At 39.7% G+C, this 18,144-nt stretch overlaps 1 long non-coding RNA gene across 2 annotated transcripts; it reads left to right on the top strand.

Annotated features, from left to right (window-relative positions):
* Positions 1 to 46: 46 nt before the first annotated feature.
* Positions 47 to 6,392, top strand: LOC27206736. Of its 2 annotated transcripts, XR_001600110.3 has the most exons (3): positions 47 to 482; positions 542 to 749; positions 6,074 to 6,392. It is a non-coding gene; the product is annotated as an uncharacterized LOC27206736 (long non-coding RNA). The 2 variants fall into 2 exon arrangements; XR_001600111.2 differs by lacking the exon at positions 6,074 to 6,392 and having other exon boundaries at positions 542 to 948.
* The last annotated feature ends 11,752 nt before the right edge of the window (positions 6,393 to 18,144 follow it).

Raw genomic sequence — 18,144 nt, 5'->3', positions numbered from 1 at the left:
GACCAAGTCGAAACGATTTCCGAATATCTTTCTTTGCCACAGTAGCCCTATCTTGCTTAGTTGCGATCCGAGGGCTGACATGTTGCCAATCAGACCGAGTGCCAAAAACTTGGGCAAACTGCAGGCCAAAACTACTATTCGCAGAATGGTACATAGGGCGGTAGTATCGCAGACTCAAAACGGAGTGCTATTTAACTAAAAGCTAAAAAGCACCGACAGAAGCCAGTCGGCAAACTAAAATTCCCCTTCGCCAGAGACCGTTTTTCTTGCCTATGCTCACAAATGCATCTGACTTGCCCAAAAACCCGCAGACATGCAGGGAAAAGGGAGATGCAGTATCCAAAAACTAATCACCAATTAGGGATGGCATAGAAGATGAATGCTATTCAGTTATTCAATTTAAGCTGTAAAGATTCTTTACGGAGATATGGACACTAATATCAGCATAATCTTTAAAGCTAAAAATTTTTTGATTAGCTACGGTAAGTCCAGAAAATTATTTAAAATATATTTTGATATTTTAAAATGTCGAATTCCTTAGTTTTCCTACATCCTTTCCTGTATAAATTTAATTTACCCAGAAAACTCGGTTACTAATGTACTTGCAATCACGCTCACATCTCCAACTCATTCGCACTCCAGCTCGCAGATAACGTGGCCAAAAAAAAAATAGCCCAGGCAAAAGAAAACCAGCATAGAAATAGACCAAAGGATAGGAGAGCGAAAAAAAGGAGACTGGAAGAAATTCGGTGTGTTCTTTGGAGATTTGGCAAGTAAAGTTGCTCGCTCATGCGAAGAGCCGCAAATGTGTGCAATGGGCACAAGTTGCGAGGTGGGCCAGAGGAAGACATCCTTTTTCCCTGTTTTCTGACTTTTTCAAATGCTCTCTTTGCCAGTTTCGGGTGAAAATTTCTACGTAATTTCGCGAATAAAAAAAGGTGGAAAATGTTTGGTGTTTAGAGTAACTGACAGGTGCATAGCGCTTGTGTGTGTGTATGTGTGTCCGGTGGGCGGAAGTGGAAAATGTGTGGGTGTGTTTGTTTTGTGGCCGGCACATGGCGATGAAACATATGGGCGGGTGGCGAAAATCGGATGAGGATACAGAAAAATAAAGTAATTGAATTTTCATAGTGCTCAGAGCACACAAAACTTGCAGACTCGGTTGTTGTTTGCATTGTGCACGGCACTTGCTACTTTTAATGCGTGGATTGTCTTCTTGCAACAACCAAAGGCTTTGATAAAACTAAGCAAGTAAACTAATTTCGATTGCGGAAACCATTGTACAATCAAAATGTATATTGTATATATACAAAGTTCTAGGCAAAGACAAATCATGTTAAACAAAATTACGCGCTGGTAAGCAAATTTATTTCTTTGTTTTAACTCTTATGCATGGTAAACTGATTGAAGTGACATTTAAGCCGCTTTTGTCTACGAGATTAACCAACTTTTAATTACGTAACAAACAGCAGGGATCCGGTAAAAATGATGGTTTTAATGGTCTGATAAATGTCATTCACGTGATTATTGACATTTACGTTTTTCTTTGTTTTTTTGGTGACCCCAGCCGGGCAAAATGACAATCTAGCGGTAATGCCGTTGGTGTGGTAGAAATTCGCGGGCCTACCAAGAAGCCGCAGCGTTTGTGGTCCACCACAAGCGGATGTGCGGCCTTTGGCCAAAATGCCAATAGCCATTTCCCTCCGCACACGTATACCATTTATACATTCCCTCGCCTCGCAGGATGTGCGTTAAACTGGGGTAAATGTTTATAAATAGGCTGCGGTAGCCGTCGAAATTTAACAGTGATAGCAGCTCCATTCGGTGGTGCATAAACCACTTCTGGCAGTGGCGAAGCTCTCGTGGTTTAGTGTTCATTTATTCCAAATTGTTTGGTTTTAGTTACACATAGTTTTCATATGTTCTCTTATTCGCATACCACTTAAAAGTTAATTTTTCGAACTTTGCAACTTGGTAAGGTAAAGTGCACTTTCAAAAAATTTTAATGTAAAATATTATAATTTTAGATAAAGTGACATTGACTGTAAGATCAACTTTATCATATATTCACAGAATGGATATGAGTTCCCTCTAAACATTTACTAATAGTCCCTATATCTATTTCTATATCAATGATTGTGATAAAAATAGAATATTTTGTATATATTCAAATATTCTCTGAGCTGCCGGCTTGCTTCCAAATTGGGCACCAATCTACGCAATCAGAAACTTCGCCGAAATAAACATTTTACAACAAAACTAAACCAATCCAATGGCTACCACATTGAAACAAATAATGGGACCAACAACAAACGACAACTGGTTATAACTGCAACATCTGTTTGAACAAATAAGCAAAACACGGAAATGTATTTCGCTGCTTTCCGCACCACGCCCATTTTGAAATCGGTCTGGAATTTCAGGAGTCAGACCTTAAAGCACACTTTTCTTTTTCTAAAAAGGACAAACCAATTTAAAGTAGATTCAATAAAAAATTTAAGACTTAAAACACAATTTTTTTTGTTTGAAAGCTTTGAAGGCATTTGTTCTGTATTAATATATATCAATTGTGGTCAATTAACCCACAAAGTTATTTTTGCTTTAAGTGTTGTTCTTTATTTTTTCAATCAAAATAAAAGTCTACTATTTTTTCTCACCCAATCCAATTTAAGCACATTCATTTTTTAATATTTGAACCTATTGAATACAAGTACGTTTATTTGTTCAGAGACGGAAATCTCATTTAGGTTGTAATAACAAAATGCCACGCGAAAATCAATTAAATTCATTTCCCATTAAAATTGTCCATTGCACGGCAAAGACCCTCATCCTCCCGTGGGCGGTGGAACTGGTTCAGCAGCCCAGCTCATTTGGCATCTGTTGCCACCGTTGTCATTTTGGTCGCAATTCACGTGTCTCCGCCACTGAAACTTCCCGATCCCCTTCGCCATCCACCCTACCATGTTGTTTTACATTTCCGGTAATAAATATACGTTTGACAAAATAATAGAGAAAGCTGGGGAACAGTCAGAGATGGCACACAGGTGGCACTTGGCAATTTGCCCAAAATTTTTGCGGGGCGTGGAAAATTGGAATTTTGGAAATACACTCGCTAGGTGAGAAACTTTGCGGCATTTCATTTCCTGCAATAAATTAATTATTGCTTTGAGTCGTGCCGATTGCCTTTAAACAGTAAAACGTATGGGGCGTACAATATTTGACCGTAAAGGTGCTCTATAAGCTCTGATAAAATGATAAATATTAAACTATAGATACCTATATTTTAAATTAATACGTTCGAAAGAAATAAATAGGTAGTGACCCCAATGAGTTACCAACTAAGTTTGCAAATTATTACAGTTTCACACATCCTCTTGTCATTTAACTGACATCGCGGCTGAACAATGGGACAATGCGTGGCCGATGTGAAACGGGCGTGGGAATAGGATGTAAAGGGTGAACACTAGGGAAAGGTGAAGGGCAGGAGACCGGAGGCACACACCTGAGAAGGAGTCAGGAGTCATAACCATGACCAAAGTCACACGACATGAAACTCACACACACATGCAGCTAGGTCCACATCCGGTGACATCCGGTACTTCCTGTTCTGCACACTCCGCCTGTCTCCATCGCACTCACTGAGCAAGGATACTGGGCCGCAGCGTTCCTGCGGCCTTGTCACACGTTATCCTGCCCACCAACTACTCTCTCGTGAATGCAGCAGTCGAACACCAACCATCTCACTTTACTAGGAACCTAGAGTCTAGGCTGCTTATGCAGTTTTGGATGCCCTAACATCTGATAGGTTTAATTAATTTTACATCCAAGAATTTGTTGTACGCAATAATATTAAGTTCTTTGTCCAAGCTTGCCAGTCAGTTTTATAGTAACTAATGGGAGTTAAAAGAATAATATTCTACATTTTTATAATACAAATATATGTATCATATAACAAAGGCAACCATCATATTGGATATATTTATTGGTTTTGATTAAATGTTCCTAGCCTTACGAATAGAGTGTAGGATATGAGACTTGTTAAGTGCGATTTGATATTTACGGCTTACTTCTTGAAGTTAGCTGCTGGAGCCGCTCTTCGTCTCCTGTCTGTCATGCATCCGTTTGCAGGACGCACGGAATAATTCCATTTGTGTGTGCGGGCCCCTTTCCCGATGTCCTGGTCCTGGCATCCTTTGGTCGTGGGTATGCGTGCTTTCAACGGGCGTGGGCGGTGATGATCCCAGTTGCACTGTTTCCCCCGCCCGCCCAACTGGCTGACTGCCTGGCTGGCTGGCTGACTTATTCCACTTCCCTCCTGGGATCCTGGAATCCTGGGATCCGAGCCACTGCAGCCCTGGATCTCTCACGCTTGATGTAGTTGGTGGTTTACTACTAATTTGCAACCACATCGTTTGTTTTGTGTGAGCAGCCCCACTCCTCCGCCAGCCAGAGTCCTTTGTGTGTGACAGGAGCTCCAATTCAGCCCTTCTTCCCCTGCTGCGACACGTCTGGTGCATTAATTCTTGCATCACAATAGCAGCATGAGAGGATGGCTCCTCTGCCTCGCACACTTTCTGTCAGCTTGCTTTGTTATAAATGGTCCTCGTCCTAGTTCCCTCACTGGCTGTAGTCCAGAAGTCGTCTTTTCGGTATTTTCGCCGCTTATCAGTCCAAACTGCATATTTTGTGGTGCCATTGACATGGCCAACAGCGAAATTTTCTGGAGAAAATATACGCAAAGCGAGTTATTTGTCATATTTTGGGATCTCTGTAATTATGAATACATTGTACGGTGCAGAAACTGTTCATAATCTTGTAAGAATATAACTTACTATCTATTTCACCCATCAAAGAAAAAGTCTGTAAGTTGGTACCGGAAACTGAGTTCTGTAAAAGAAAAAAATTTTTTTCGTGTTTCCTGAGCCTAAGAACACATGAAGTACCTACGTTTGCATTGAATAAATTTTGGTCTTCCAAACAATAAGTGGCGATGCTTCAATGTTATTTTCCAATGGTTCATAAATTGGCATTAAAAAGTATTTAGCATGTTAACAAGGCAACTAAAGAACTTGAAGGTATGCATTCAACATTGGTCGCATGCCACATTCAGAAATAATAAAATGAAAAATTGACAGAAGCCAGAGTTCATACGTGAAAGCCAAGACACAACATAAACATAAATATAAGCACATACTCCACAGGGACATGTGTATGATATAGAAATTGCCTTTATAATCGGATTACGATTTTGATATGGGCACAACGGTGAAATAACAGTACACGGGAAAAGCTTAAATTTATTTTCCTGCGCAATCAATATAAAATATATGTACTAAGCACATGCAGTATTAACATCCTTGAAATACCGTAGCCTTGTTTTAAATTTGTTATGTCTTTTCGACGGTTCGTTATTTATTAAAAAGCACGATTTATGTCAATCAGCGAAATAGAGTCAATAACAAATTTAATAACTGACTTACTAGCTGAGATTGGCATTATTTAATACAAAATAAAAATTAGTTTATTCAAATTCAAGTGAGAGTGGTAGTAATAGCTATATATAAGGATCATAGTTCAAGCAATTCAACTTCAGTGAAACAACAAGAAAATCGCGAAAGAACTAGTCCAATCCCGTCTATTTGTCTTTATTCATCTTCTGCATCAACGCGCTAATATAAAAGCCGGAATCGTCCTTCCCACTCCTTTGAAACAACAAGCCATTCAATCTCCCAAACGCCCCAAATGCGCCGAATGCATTATTCATGCTTCAGTTATTTGATTATTAGAAATTTATTGATAACCATTTCTCTTACAAGGATTTATGATTGCTGCATTAAGGAAATTTAATGGATTCAATTACTTTCATTGGTTTCTGATTCTGAAATAACTAGCTTTAAGAGTTTTAGGTCCTAACTTTTGAATGAACGGTTTTGAGCTCTGTTTAGTTAACAACTAGTTTAAGGCTTCTTGTAATTGAACGCTTCAACGTAATTCCTTTGTTCAACCCTTACTTTATTTGTATTATCCTTTCATCCCCCATTCAAACTAATTAAATATTTTCTTTCATTTTCAGCATTTGTCTTCAATTACATTGAAATGTCACTCCCTACCTTCATTCCTTCATTCTGAGAAAATTAACAAATTGAGCTGCATAAGGTAAGACAGAAAGGATGGTTGCGTAGAGTCAAGATGGAGCTGACTGAACGAATTAAATAGGCATGGTTTGGCTATCATCGGTGCATCGGATACAGTTACAATATTCTTAAATATTTATACTTGTATTATTCAAATTAGAATGAAAAGGTCGCATAAATCAGATTTGAATGATAGAACACGTTACATAACCCGTTAAATTCAATTTTTTCTTTTTTCGAAAGAAACAATCTTATTAAATAATTAAAAATGGAAACAAGAGCCTGAAATGTGTTTTAATAATTTAAGATGTTCTTAAAAAGCCTCCGGAGCTTTTTGTAATAATGTAGGGCTCTCGTTTATTCGAATCAGCTGGATCAGAGCACTTTAATGCGCAATTGCCCCGGCTTAACCCATGAAAGCCCCACTACCCATGCCAACCCATCCCCTTCCTTCCGCCCATGTCCCGTTGTCCACATATGTGGGTTTTGTCTTGCTGTTCCTGTTGTTCTTGTCGCCGTTGTTGTTGTCGTCTAGTCACGTCTGCTGTTGACAAGCGTCTGTTGTGCACAGTACACCCCATATTGAATGTCCTCTGGCCTCCTTCCCGGGACATCTCCTTAGCACTTCCTCCGGCTCCTCCTGGCCATCAAACTCCCACCAGCCCCAGGCTGCACTGCATGGCGCATTTTGCGACGCCATTGTCCTGCTGGAGGTACTATTTTTGTGTCGCACAATTTACTGCACTTCCTGGCCCGGGCAAACAGCAAAAAACATCGTACACCAGAGCCAGAAGGAGCCGATGGGAAGGGGTAGCAGATCTGGGAAGGTGGAGAAAGGACGCGAGCATTGTCTCGATAATTACCCATGTCCCCTGGTGTGGCGACGCCGACTTCCGACTGCTGACCCTTGGCCCCGTTTACTATCTATCAACAACTTCTCGAACAAAAGTTGGGCACGTACGCCACAGACGGAGTGACAGGCTGCGAGGAGGTGCCAGCAAAAACCCAGTCCTTCCCTATAATCGAGAATCGGCCAACGTATTCTCCAGCAAGAACTTGTCAAAAATACATTCACTTTGGCCACTTCAAACCGCTTAAAGAGAGTACCCAGCTGAGATTCGAAAATGTTGGAAGACTCAAGCGTTGCGACATCTCGAGTACTTGTCCTTTAAATTGGAAATAAAGGTTGAAATCGTTCGCAGGAGTGTTTGAGATTGAAAAGCATTTAACGTTTTCGGACATTAAAGTACAGACAACTCCTGTGATCCCTAACCATCCTATGAGATATAATCTCCTTAATGATACGCATATGCGCCGATATTGGTTCGGCTTGTATTTGCCTATTTATTTGCATATTCCTCGGTTTAATATATTATAAATAAATTATCTTAATCATTATAATTTAATATTTCGAAATGTGCGCTTTAAATCTTTCAAACAATATTAATTGGTATTATGCAGCATATTTGCAAGCAAAATTGTGACCTAATGGGAATTGAATATGACTGACCCAGGAGCTTGGCTCCGGCACCCACATTGGAAGTAAATACACCCACGCACACGGTAGGAACAGAAACTGACGTGCCGCAACCATAAACATAAATCTCTGGCATTTAGCTCGGGCTAAAATAAAATCAGGCAGCACACAAGCCCACTAACCGTCTAAACGTTACGGATTGTGTTTGAGGGCTGGGAAAACCTCTGATGACGGAACCCGGCACGATATTCAATTGTTTTTGCAGCCGGAGAATTTAATTTGACACGTACTTTTAATGTGGGGCTCTATGCCCTCGGCACTCGCTGGCTAATGCCAGGACACGAGTTTGAGGACCCAGAAGCGAGCATCCAGGACCCAGGACCCAGAGCACTGAATCCAGTACCAGCGGCACACTGACACACATGTGCGTGGTGGGGTAGTCACAAATTGAATTTAGATACAATTTCCTGTGACTGCGTGACTCCGAGCCTAAGCCGTCCAGGTTTCATTCGAATCAACGCTCTATTCGGCGCCATTTTCCATGGCAATTAAAAAAAATTGCTGCCCCTCCTGATCGTTGGGCGGTATTGGAAAAATTTGCTGTCGCCAAACAATAAATAAGCAATTTATATGCACAAATGCATTTATCGAGCGTGAAAAGATGCCATGAATGAACGGTTCGCGCATTGAGAGCTGAGGGCAGGAGGATCAATATTGTTGAACCTTTAAAGAGTAGAACAATTTTTATATTATTTACTACATGTTCGCTCCGTGGCCAGCTGGCGCTATTAATTATATTTGCAACTTCGTAAAGAAAAAAGTTCCGAAAAAATGGCCAACAACCATTTTTGCAACCGAATTTATAATAATAAAAGAGGTTTGAATTCGATGATTAATGCATATAAAATGCCCTTTTTAATGCCAATTCTTCATTTCGATAAAAATGAAATTTAGAAATATAGTTAAAATATAAATGTATTGTACGTACGTGCCAAACTTTTTACTAAATCCGCACAAATAATCCAAATTATCAAACACCTTCTGTAAGGGTATTCACAACTCTTGTAAAATATCAAATATACCCAGTTTTTGTATCGCACAGTTTTTCTTACATGCCCACCAAAAAACACTCGTCCTTTATTCATTTTTTGCTCAGCGACAACCATTCAATATTTGCCTAAAAAATTTACGAGGCGTAGGACCCGCGTGCATTGCGTGAATAATTCTCTCACTGAGTGGTCGTTGAGTCGCCAACGTGCCCACGCCAGGTCGTTTCCCATTTCGCAAATATGATGGCGAAAAAATACCGGCGTGGCTCCACAAATTGCCCTCAAAGGGAGCAGTCCTAGATGGTGGAAGGGGAAAATGAATGCAAAAGTAAAGGGACCTGTTAATGAAAATATTATTCTGCATTCTGTGTTTTTTTTTTGTTTGTTCTTTTAGGGTGAGGTGAGAAAAACTAGTTTTGAAATGCATTTGTACTGTACTGAATGAAAACCTACTTGATAGCAATTGGCTGCCACATATGACTAGATTTTATTCACCATGCTTTGGTATGAGTGTCCCATTTTGTCGGCCAATCTAACATCCGGAGCTGAAAAGTAAAATAATAGATTTCTTAATAAAACGTTGGGAGCTGCGTGGGATTGTAGAAAATCAGCAAGTTAAATATTAGTTTTTGTTTTGCCTCTGGATTATTTTTGTCTTGCTGATGGTGGACCATCTGTTCCGCTGCTCCACGATGCAAAATTAATCACGGTCGGCACTTTCGAGTTGTTTGGACAGCAGCATTATGACAAACGGCGACGGCAGATGGCACCAGCATGCATGTCATGCAAATTATGAAACTTTTATGCCCGTTTCCAAACACACTCACGTTCAACTAGTCGTATGCGTGATATTATTGAAAGCGGTCCGGAAACAAACCAACTAATGAAGAGTAACAAGTTCAAGTTGCGTTCTTTTGCGCGCTGTCTTGCTCCTTTGCTGGTTTCATTTTTCAAACTTGTCAAATAAGTTTTATTGCTTATGATAAACAAACAATGCGATTGCATTCAGAGAAACCCCAAACCGAAATATTTATTTCGGCAACGTAACCCGAGACACCAAAAAAGTTGCTGTACTTTCACTTTCAATACCCCCACTATCATCCCCTTAAGAGAAAGTTTTAATTTTCCGAACACGTTTTGGTCAAATGAAAATAGCAGCCATCTGTATGCCTGTTCTTGTATCTTCTTTTGTACCCAACAAGGGTATATAAACTATTGTGTCGTACGAAATATAATATATTTGTTTAAGTCTTGGGGTTTTACGTCCACGAAAAGTTTACAACATATATGATATAACATGTATAATAGGTCCATGAAAGCTAGAGAGTTATACATTTTACCGATTTTACTTCCAAAGTACTTTTGCAGTCGCACCTCAAAGCTTGCACTGCGTCAACTTTCATCTAAACAAGTAGTTTATTTGGTAGAGAGTGTTAGATGGTTGGGTGGAGAAAAAAGTTCCAACTAGTCTCTCCAGTTTCAATTTCGGGGGTATCGAATTTGCAGGACATCAGCCCCCACTTCTGCCAGGCTCACTCGTCCGAATTGTCTGTGCAAACATATGGAATAGAATTGGAGAATCGGATACGTGGAATTGCGACCAGCACCCCCATCTAAACATCCCCTTTACCATCGCATTAATACGTACAGAGCGCACGACTTCACCTTCCTTCTTCCGGAGAATCTTTTGGGGGTCATCCCAGCGGATGGTTAAAGTGTCCGAAACGATTTAGTGGCTGCTCCCTGCTTCGGAGGTTATGTGTTTCCTGCGTGAAGTACTCACTGGGAATAATGGAGTGTCTTGGCCAGGAATTGCTCTTGTTTCGGGGTGAAAGTGTCGCTTGAGAGGTCACCAAAGTGATTGGACCTATGTATACAATTGAGTGTCAAGACTTTTTCGGATTAGTCTGCATATAATTGGATTTTTTACAAATATGATTAAAACACGCGTTTGAGAATGGATCAGCGTTAGGTAATAGAGATATAGTTAGGAATGCTTCCGGAGATCACCACTTGACCGAAGCCCATGCATTCAATTAGTTATGTATTTGATATATACCACAATATAATATCTGCACGACCAATGGGCACTGAAAAAAATTTAGCAATTTGCATTTCGCTGGGCAACAGCGGCGACCGCTTTCAAAAACAAACACATCCGCGCCTGGGTAAACATTTAGATGGAGAACGCCCAAAGTTCCGGTGTTTCCCCCGGCAGGTGTATTTGTGGATGTGTGCGCCGTTGTGTACAGAACGCAATATGCTCAACATGTTGGCAAACTTTCACAACTGTTAGTGTAAATATTGCATGCAACAAAACGATGCCTTAAAATAACAAAGCACCTACGCCGAACGAAGGCCGCAATGGTTACAAGGACGGGAAGTGGGTTTCGAGAGGGGCTGAGTGCCGCAGGATGGTCGATGAGTTTGGAAATTCATGCAAAATATTAACAATAATTGGTTATTTTTACTACTTCTACGGAAAACTAGTAGCTTATATAATATTTCATACAGAAAGGGATTTCTTACCAATTTTGAAAAGGTTGATGAACGTTGAAATCCATCCTAAATACATACAACTTACGTTTTATTTTAATCTTTGAAACTTGCCACAGCGATTCGTGTTTTACTCTCGGATTTTTAGTTGGCCACATGACGTCTTTGCTAATCACATAGCGTGGTCATGTTCAGGGGAAGGGATATAGAGCAATCGCTGTGGAAACTGCAGCAATAATCGGTTCTTTGTTGCAATATCAATATCATTTAAATTCAAATGTTTGGAAGAGAGGCAAGCTTAGGTACACTGATGCAAACATTGTGTGATTTGTCAAAATGTTTATAAGCCTAGAGTAAGAAAGCGGTTATTTGGAGTTTTTACCTCTTAAGCGTTATTATACTTTAAAAATACCTATTTTCTTCTTCTGCTTTAATCACGGCCGATATTTTTTAGTGCAGAGAAAAGTTTAGCATGGACTTCAATTGGCAACGGTTTTCTCCTTCTCAATTTTCTTTCACAATTTTTTGTTTTGTATTTTTTTTTTGCCGATGCAAAATGCTTTCAAAGTCGAGAATGGTAGGGGAAATGGAAATGGTATGGCCCGGCATATTAGTAAAAGAACCAAGTTGGCAAAAACGGCGTGCCTGTGTGTGTCTGTGGAAAATTGAAAATGCTTTTTAACAGAACGAAGTCGGAGGACTGCGTCCGCCTGTAAGTCCAGAGCCGAGTTCAGAAACAGTTTTTACTCTGAGCCCAAATTCATACCCTCTCTCTAACCCCGCCGTGACCCCACCCAATTCAGATTTGATGCATTTGCATTTGCACCTGTGCCCGAAACATACACACAGCCAACCGGTTTGTAAGCTTAAGTGCCATTACATGCAATCGAGTCGAGTTTGAGTAGAGTTTTCTCCACTTCACTCCGTTTTTGCTCACTCTGTCCAATCAGTGATACCAACTGTAGCCATGGCTTACAGAATGTCCTATGATATGAATCTACCGTTGCCGATTCATCAGATTTCATATTTGCTAAATGGCAATAAAAGGATGTTGATTTCAACAGAAATTAGTATTATTAGCACTAAGTGTTAATTGTTTCAATAGATCAAAAAAGATAAAAGAAACCATTGTACATATGTTAATTTTCGTGTAAATTCTTTTGTGAAGTCGGATCATTATCATCAAATACTGAATCAGCTATTGAGATTTTATATATATCCAGTATTATCTTCTCTCTTGCACGTTTACTCGCAGAAGAGCACCAAAGCGTTAATTACTAAAAAAGTGCGCAAAAGTGCACTAGAAAATTACATTCAAATTAACAAGAATTGAATTACCTACAACATAGTATATATATTATAGTGAAGTTAGGTGTTAGTTAGTTCATGTTTAAATCTCTAGTTAAACATTACTTATTGTTTCTGCTCATACACCTAAAAGCACAATTTACAACCCTCAAGTACAGAGACAGGCACAAGAAATTCAACAATTCAAAATCACAAACAAATAGTACAAACTAGTCTCTTTCGATCTTATTATCACTTCTTTAATAAAAACGTTTCTTTGTTTATTTTTTATTAATTTAAAAGTGATTGTGTTGTTTTTAAACAAGCGATTGTGCGCACGGCACTCCGAACAGCTATTTTAAACAGCTGATATCTTAACCGTGCGTGATTTTTTTTTTCATTTCTGGTACGCAACACTAAAGTCTAATTTTATACTAACATAATGGCATAATCAAAACTTAGTATTACGGACTTTTCAAAATGGCTTTTTGGCCACAAAAAGGTACCATTCAGCCTATAGTGCATAGCTCAAACCGGCACTCCGAGTCCTGGCGCAAAGTGTACTTCATCAGACAATTTGTTGGGCGGTTGTCTAGAGGCACTTTCTGCTGCTTTATGAAAGTATCGCTTGTAAGTGGCTAGATTATGAGCTGACAAAGTTGTGACAGCATCGAGTGACTGCAGGTAAATATTAGGGCAGATGGCCACCAGTTGGCCGGTCTACTTGTTAAAAGAATCCTAATAGCTTACTATATATATTTGGTTAATGCTTAAGTATGTTTAATGCTTCTGACTGAAATTCTATAGATTTACGCATTTTTGTTTTACATAAGTTGTTCGTTTGGCTAAATCAAGAAACAAGTTAATTTCCATTTAAATTGCTCTGGATATCGAAGCCCAAATTAAAATTTGAGCACTTTCCGTCTGTATCTGCGAACTACATATTCCCTGGCCCAAATCAGACAGCATTAGGAGTAGGTGTTGGGGTAACCCCATGTAACCTGTAACATGACTGAATAAACACAATTTCCTCCTGTTTTGCCGCTCCGTTCGTATGTCAACAATTCAATTCATCAAGCGAAAGTTTCACCTGAAAGGGGAGAGATATTTTCCTACTGTAGAACCCAGATAGAGAATCGTTTCGTTACTTTCCTTTCTCTATTTTCTTTAACTAAAACCCCCTTGAGAGTTTTTCTTTATTTGATCATCTTAGCTGCCACTTGCAGCTCACACAGACAGACAAACACTCGGCGGCAGGACGAAGGAAGTCGACCTCCTGACATCCTTGACTTGCTGCCTCCCATAGACTTTTACTTTTGGCTTTGGCAAACATGTGGAGGTTGCATGAGGGCGTGTGCGGGTGTCTGAGGCACAAAAAGTTTGCCAACTTATATTGAAAAATGTTGTTAACACGCAAAAGTTTTTTGCAACGTTTACTCAGCTCCAAAAACAACAATATCTACCTACAACAGCAGCACGAGCCAAAACAAAATAAAGCTAAACAAGTGGAATTCAATAACTGGACACAGAGTGCAAACAAATATACCAAAAAGCAGCTCAGCCCATGTTAAAGTGCTCGGAAAGATGGCCCGAACAGGAGATGAGCCAAGTCTGGGGCCTGATTTGAATAGAATTAGAATGTTTTCCCTACCTGAGACGTGTGCAAACGAGAGGAGTTGGATGGGTGAAGACAGTGTGGCAGTGGGCTCAAGGTAAATATTTACCCGAGGTTAGGAGCAGCGGCCATTTGAACGTAGCAACTTCTGAAGATCTGGCCAACTGGCTGCGAACCATGCGAATACCAAAATTTGTGTGTGTCCGCTAATTCAATTTGGGAAAACTTTTTGGAAAGCATTCGAGGTGCTTTTTTCATGTTAATTTTCTTTGCCGACATTTATTCTGAAGATATTTGCTTTATTTGTATAAATTCTTGATTAGTAGACAGGACAAAATGGTTAAGTTGGGGGTTTGTTATAGATTTTGATGTATTTTAATTCAACAGAACTCGTTAGATATATAAGTTTGTTGGATGCTGTTATAAGCATTTAATAAAAAATTCGCATAAAAAATTACGCCTTTGTGAGTTCCTTTTAAAGTTAAATTAAGCAACAAAAATTGTTCCGCGGTACCTTGAATAAGCAAATATACTACGAGATTTTATATGCGCAGTTGTGTTACAGTCGTGGTTATACTTTCTATTTTCCTCTAGCAAAGTCTATCACTTGTTGTTGCCATCTTCGTGTAAAGCTAATCATGATTTGCAATTTAATTTGTTTGCTCGCGTGCGTGGCGTAAATAAATTTATGTCACCTACACGTCCACGCCCCTTGGAAAAGCCATCCTCTTCATGTAAGTGGTGTTCTGTTTTGCTTCAGGAACACTTCGGGCCTTTGGATGTCCTTTTTTCGGAGTGTGAGATATTGCTTTCAACGCGTGTACTCGGCTTGCACACATTTTAATTTTATAATTATATGCATGGTGTATCACGTATTCGTCTACGAACAAGCACAAGGGAATCGCTCATGATGAGCCATAAGTAATTTGATTTGTGATACATTTCGACTTCAAAGAGTAATAATTTGATGACAATAATTACCACGCACTTCATTATTCACTGTTGAAACACTTTTCGCAGAATCCCTGTGTTAATAAATTATTTTGAGTTTCTTTATGTATAACTAGCTTAGCTAACTAGAAGTAAAAAAATTACACTGAATTTAAGTAAATATCTATACGTAATGCAACTTAAAACCTATTTAATATGGTTACTTTTAATTCCAGGTGTTGAAAACGGTTGGCTCAGGGTATTCAAACAAAGCGACGAAGTAAACAAACATTGAAATAAACAATAGCTAGATGGAGATCCGTAGCAGAAAGTGGTCAGAACGGATGCAGAGGGTCGAATGGAAGGGCAGATATGTCTGGGGAGAACATCGAACCATTTACGAATGCTCAAAAAGCCATTTAAAATGATTTACGTATCGAATCGTGTGCATCCGTGTGGTGGCCGAATAAAGCGGGACTAAGGCGGTAAGGCGGACATCGATTCTAGTTTGCCAGTTAATTACAATCGGTGCACAACTTCCTCTCTCACTCTCCGCTCTAATCGTGAATTAATAAAGTGCCAGTCAGTGGGAGATTTATGAGGCAAGCATCGGAAATCGAGACAAACCGTTTTCAGTGCAAACATTTTTGTCAATGATTTACGGTTTTCTACTGGAGTATGAGCAACTACTGGAAACTTGAGGAACTAAACTATTTAAGTTCATAAAAATTATTTGAGTTACCTTCCTAACGTAGCCCACACAATTGGCTTTCTTAAAGAGTTGCCACTTTTAAGAAGTTTATTTATATGCTTAAGAGTTGAAGGGTTTCACAAACTTAAAGTCCGACTTCTCCATGTCGCCTAGGAGGTGTGTTGCATAGGAGCAGGAGATACAACCCTTGAGGGATATTGAAAATAACGCTAGACTGGACTCGAGACCGGGGCAGATTGACAGGAAGGGAAGTGCACTTGAGCATTAGAGCGCGTGGCGGGGGCTAATGCCTTTTTCCTCAGATGCACTAAACGCCGGAGTGTGCGGCCCATTGTTGAGGGCTGCCATACAATTTGACTTCCTTATCGCCGGCTTTCAAGTGCCAATACAACAGCCGGCTCCAATGAGAGCTTCAATTTCGTGCCGCTTCCTCTGCGCCAGCTGCTCCTCTGGCCCTGCTCCTACGGGATCCCCGGGATCCAATGGCTCCTTTCTCTCCAACGACAATGAGTTGTGCTCGAAGCGGAGTTCAATGACGACGACGCATCGTTGACATCAGCAGCGCATTTGATTTATCAAAAGCTGAGAAAAGAAAAGAATAAAGCGGAAAGCTGGCAAAGTGGCAACGGCAACGGGAAAAGCGCAAATCACTTCCGTGTGAAAGGACCAACAAAAAGTGCGATCAGGTTTCCGTTCCGTTTCGAGGGCCACCTAACCAGACACTAAGGCAAGGCTGAGGGCATGTTTATGACTCGGAATTTATTGCAATTGATATCGCTGCGCACAGTGGAAAGTGGCTTAAGTCATTTCTTTGATTGTTTTTCTGAACAGTCGTTGTGGCGTTCACGTGTGTATTTACTCCTTACCAAATAAGTTGTAGACTGAACTAATTGCCTCAAACCTTTTGAAAAGGGTAAAACAGTTAAGGGAAAAGTGGCGCTTATATAAATATTTTAACTGCTCACGTCACCTTATAGTTTCTTGTGGGTAAAACATTTAAATACCCCAGAGGAACAGAATTAACGTATTTATTGCATTCATTTGAGAATGCTTCAATTTTAAAACGAGTTTTGCTCACACATTTACTAACCACTGTAGCAAACGCATTCTCCAATAAGACGACATTGAATTTCCTATTTTGCATGCTCATCCAAAAACCGAAATAAATGCGAAGAAGAAAAATCGAGCGAAGGCATGGCGACAAGAAATTTTCCCAGCACTCACGTCTTCACGGTTGCTTTGCCATAGTTTTTGTTCTTTTTAGGGAAAGATTTTCTTTTGTTTATTTTGCTATTTTTGCCTTTTTGTTCTTGTCTGGGGCAGGCAGCGAAGCAAGAACAACATCACATAAATCTTCATAAGCAAGTTTGAGCAGAACCACAGCCTCTCGGCTGGCTCGGTTAGTTTACCTTTACCTGAGCACAGCCATTTGGCTTGGGCTCCCCATTCCCCCATTCCCCACCACCCACAACTGTTAGTGGTAGTGCTAATTTTTTGCACGCCCTCGTCTGTAAATAAAACACGTTGCAAATGGCACGCCCCTGAAGAAGATATCCACACACAGCCAAACACAATAGGCGCCATAATTCAACATAAAATATAACGCACAGAGCTGGGATTCTGGAGAAGGGGAGACCCGAAGCCAACTGCTCTGCAGTTTGGCAAGTGGCTGGGAAGTGTTCCTTTAGTTTGCCGCACATTTTGGGAAAGCTTCGGAAAAGTTTGCTGAAAACCAAAGATACACGACAAAGTGCAACGATATTTTTTGAATTGCGAAATTTAAAATTACAATCGCAAAAGCAAAAGAAGTTAATTCTTTCAAACTTAAGTTTTATAAGCCAAACTATTGAAATCATCATTAAACCAAAGCATTTCTACACTTCTGGTATCTCTAGCCATCTTATGTGATAGTAATTAGACAATTATCTTGAATTTTTGATAATTTTCGAATCGATCAGACCTTTTATCGGTAAATATAAATAGCCGCTTCTAATTCAAGGGAAACGTAAGCCATCCTATTTCTCTATAATAATAAAAAAGCACTACAAAATTTACCATCAGCAAGGCAATGAACGAAAAAGAACGAAAAACTTTTCTTATTTCGGATGAAAAATGCGAAACTTTTTTAATATGCAGAAAGTTAAATTTCATTTAAATCAAGACTGCTGCAGACGCTTAATGCGATGCTTTGTCTGTTTTTTTGAGTTGATGCAAGAGCTTATGTGCGGGTTTTTGACATTTTTACAAATTAAAACGTAAAAAGCAGGCGAATAACCCATTTTATTGGTTGAATGTTAAAGCCGCTATAAAAGGCCGCCTGTAGTTAGGTAAGCTACATATCTAGGAATTTTACACGGTGTTTCGTTGCTGAATCATTTATAAACATTTTTTTAATACGCAACTGCGAAATTTTCCAACAATTTCCGATAGAAACAGCAATGAAT

Source organism: Drosophila simulans, chromosome 2L (assembly GCF_016746395.2).
Source record: "Drosophila simulans strain w501 chromosome 2L, Prin_Dsim_3.1, whole genome shotgun sequence".
In the NCBI taxonomy this organism is placed as follows: domain Eukaryota; kingdom Metazoa; phylum Arthropoda; class Insecta; order Diptera; family Drosophilidae; genus Drosophila; species Drosophila simulans.
The sequence above is the reverse complement of the archived record's forward strand: the minus strand, read 5'-3'. Positions and strand labels throughout refer to the sequence as shown.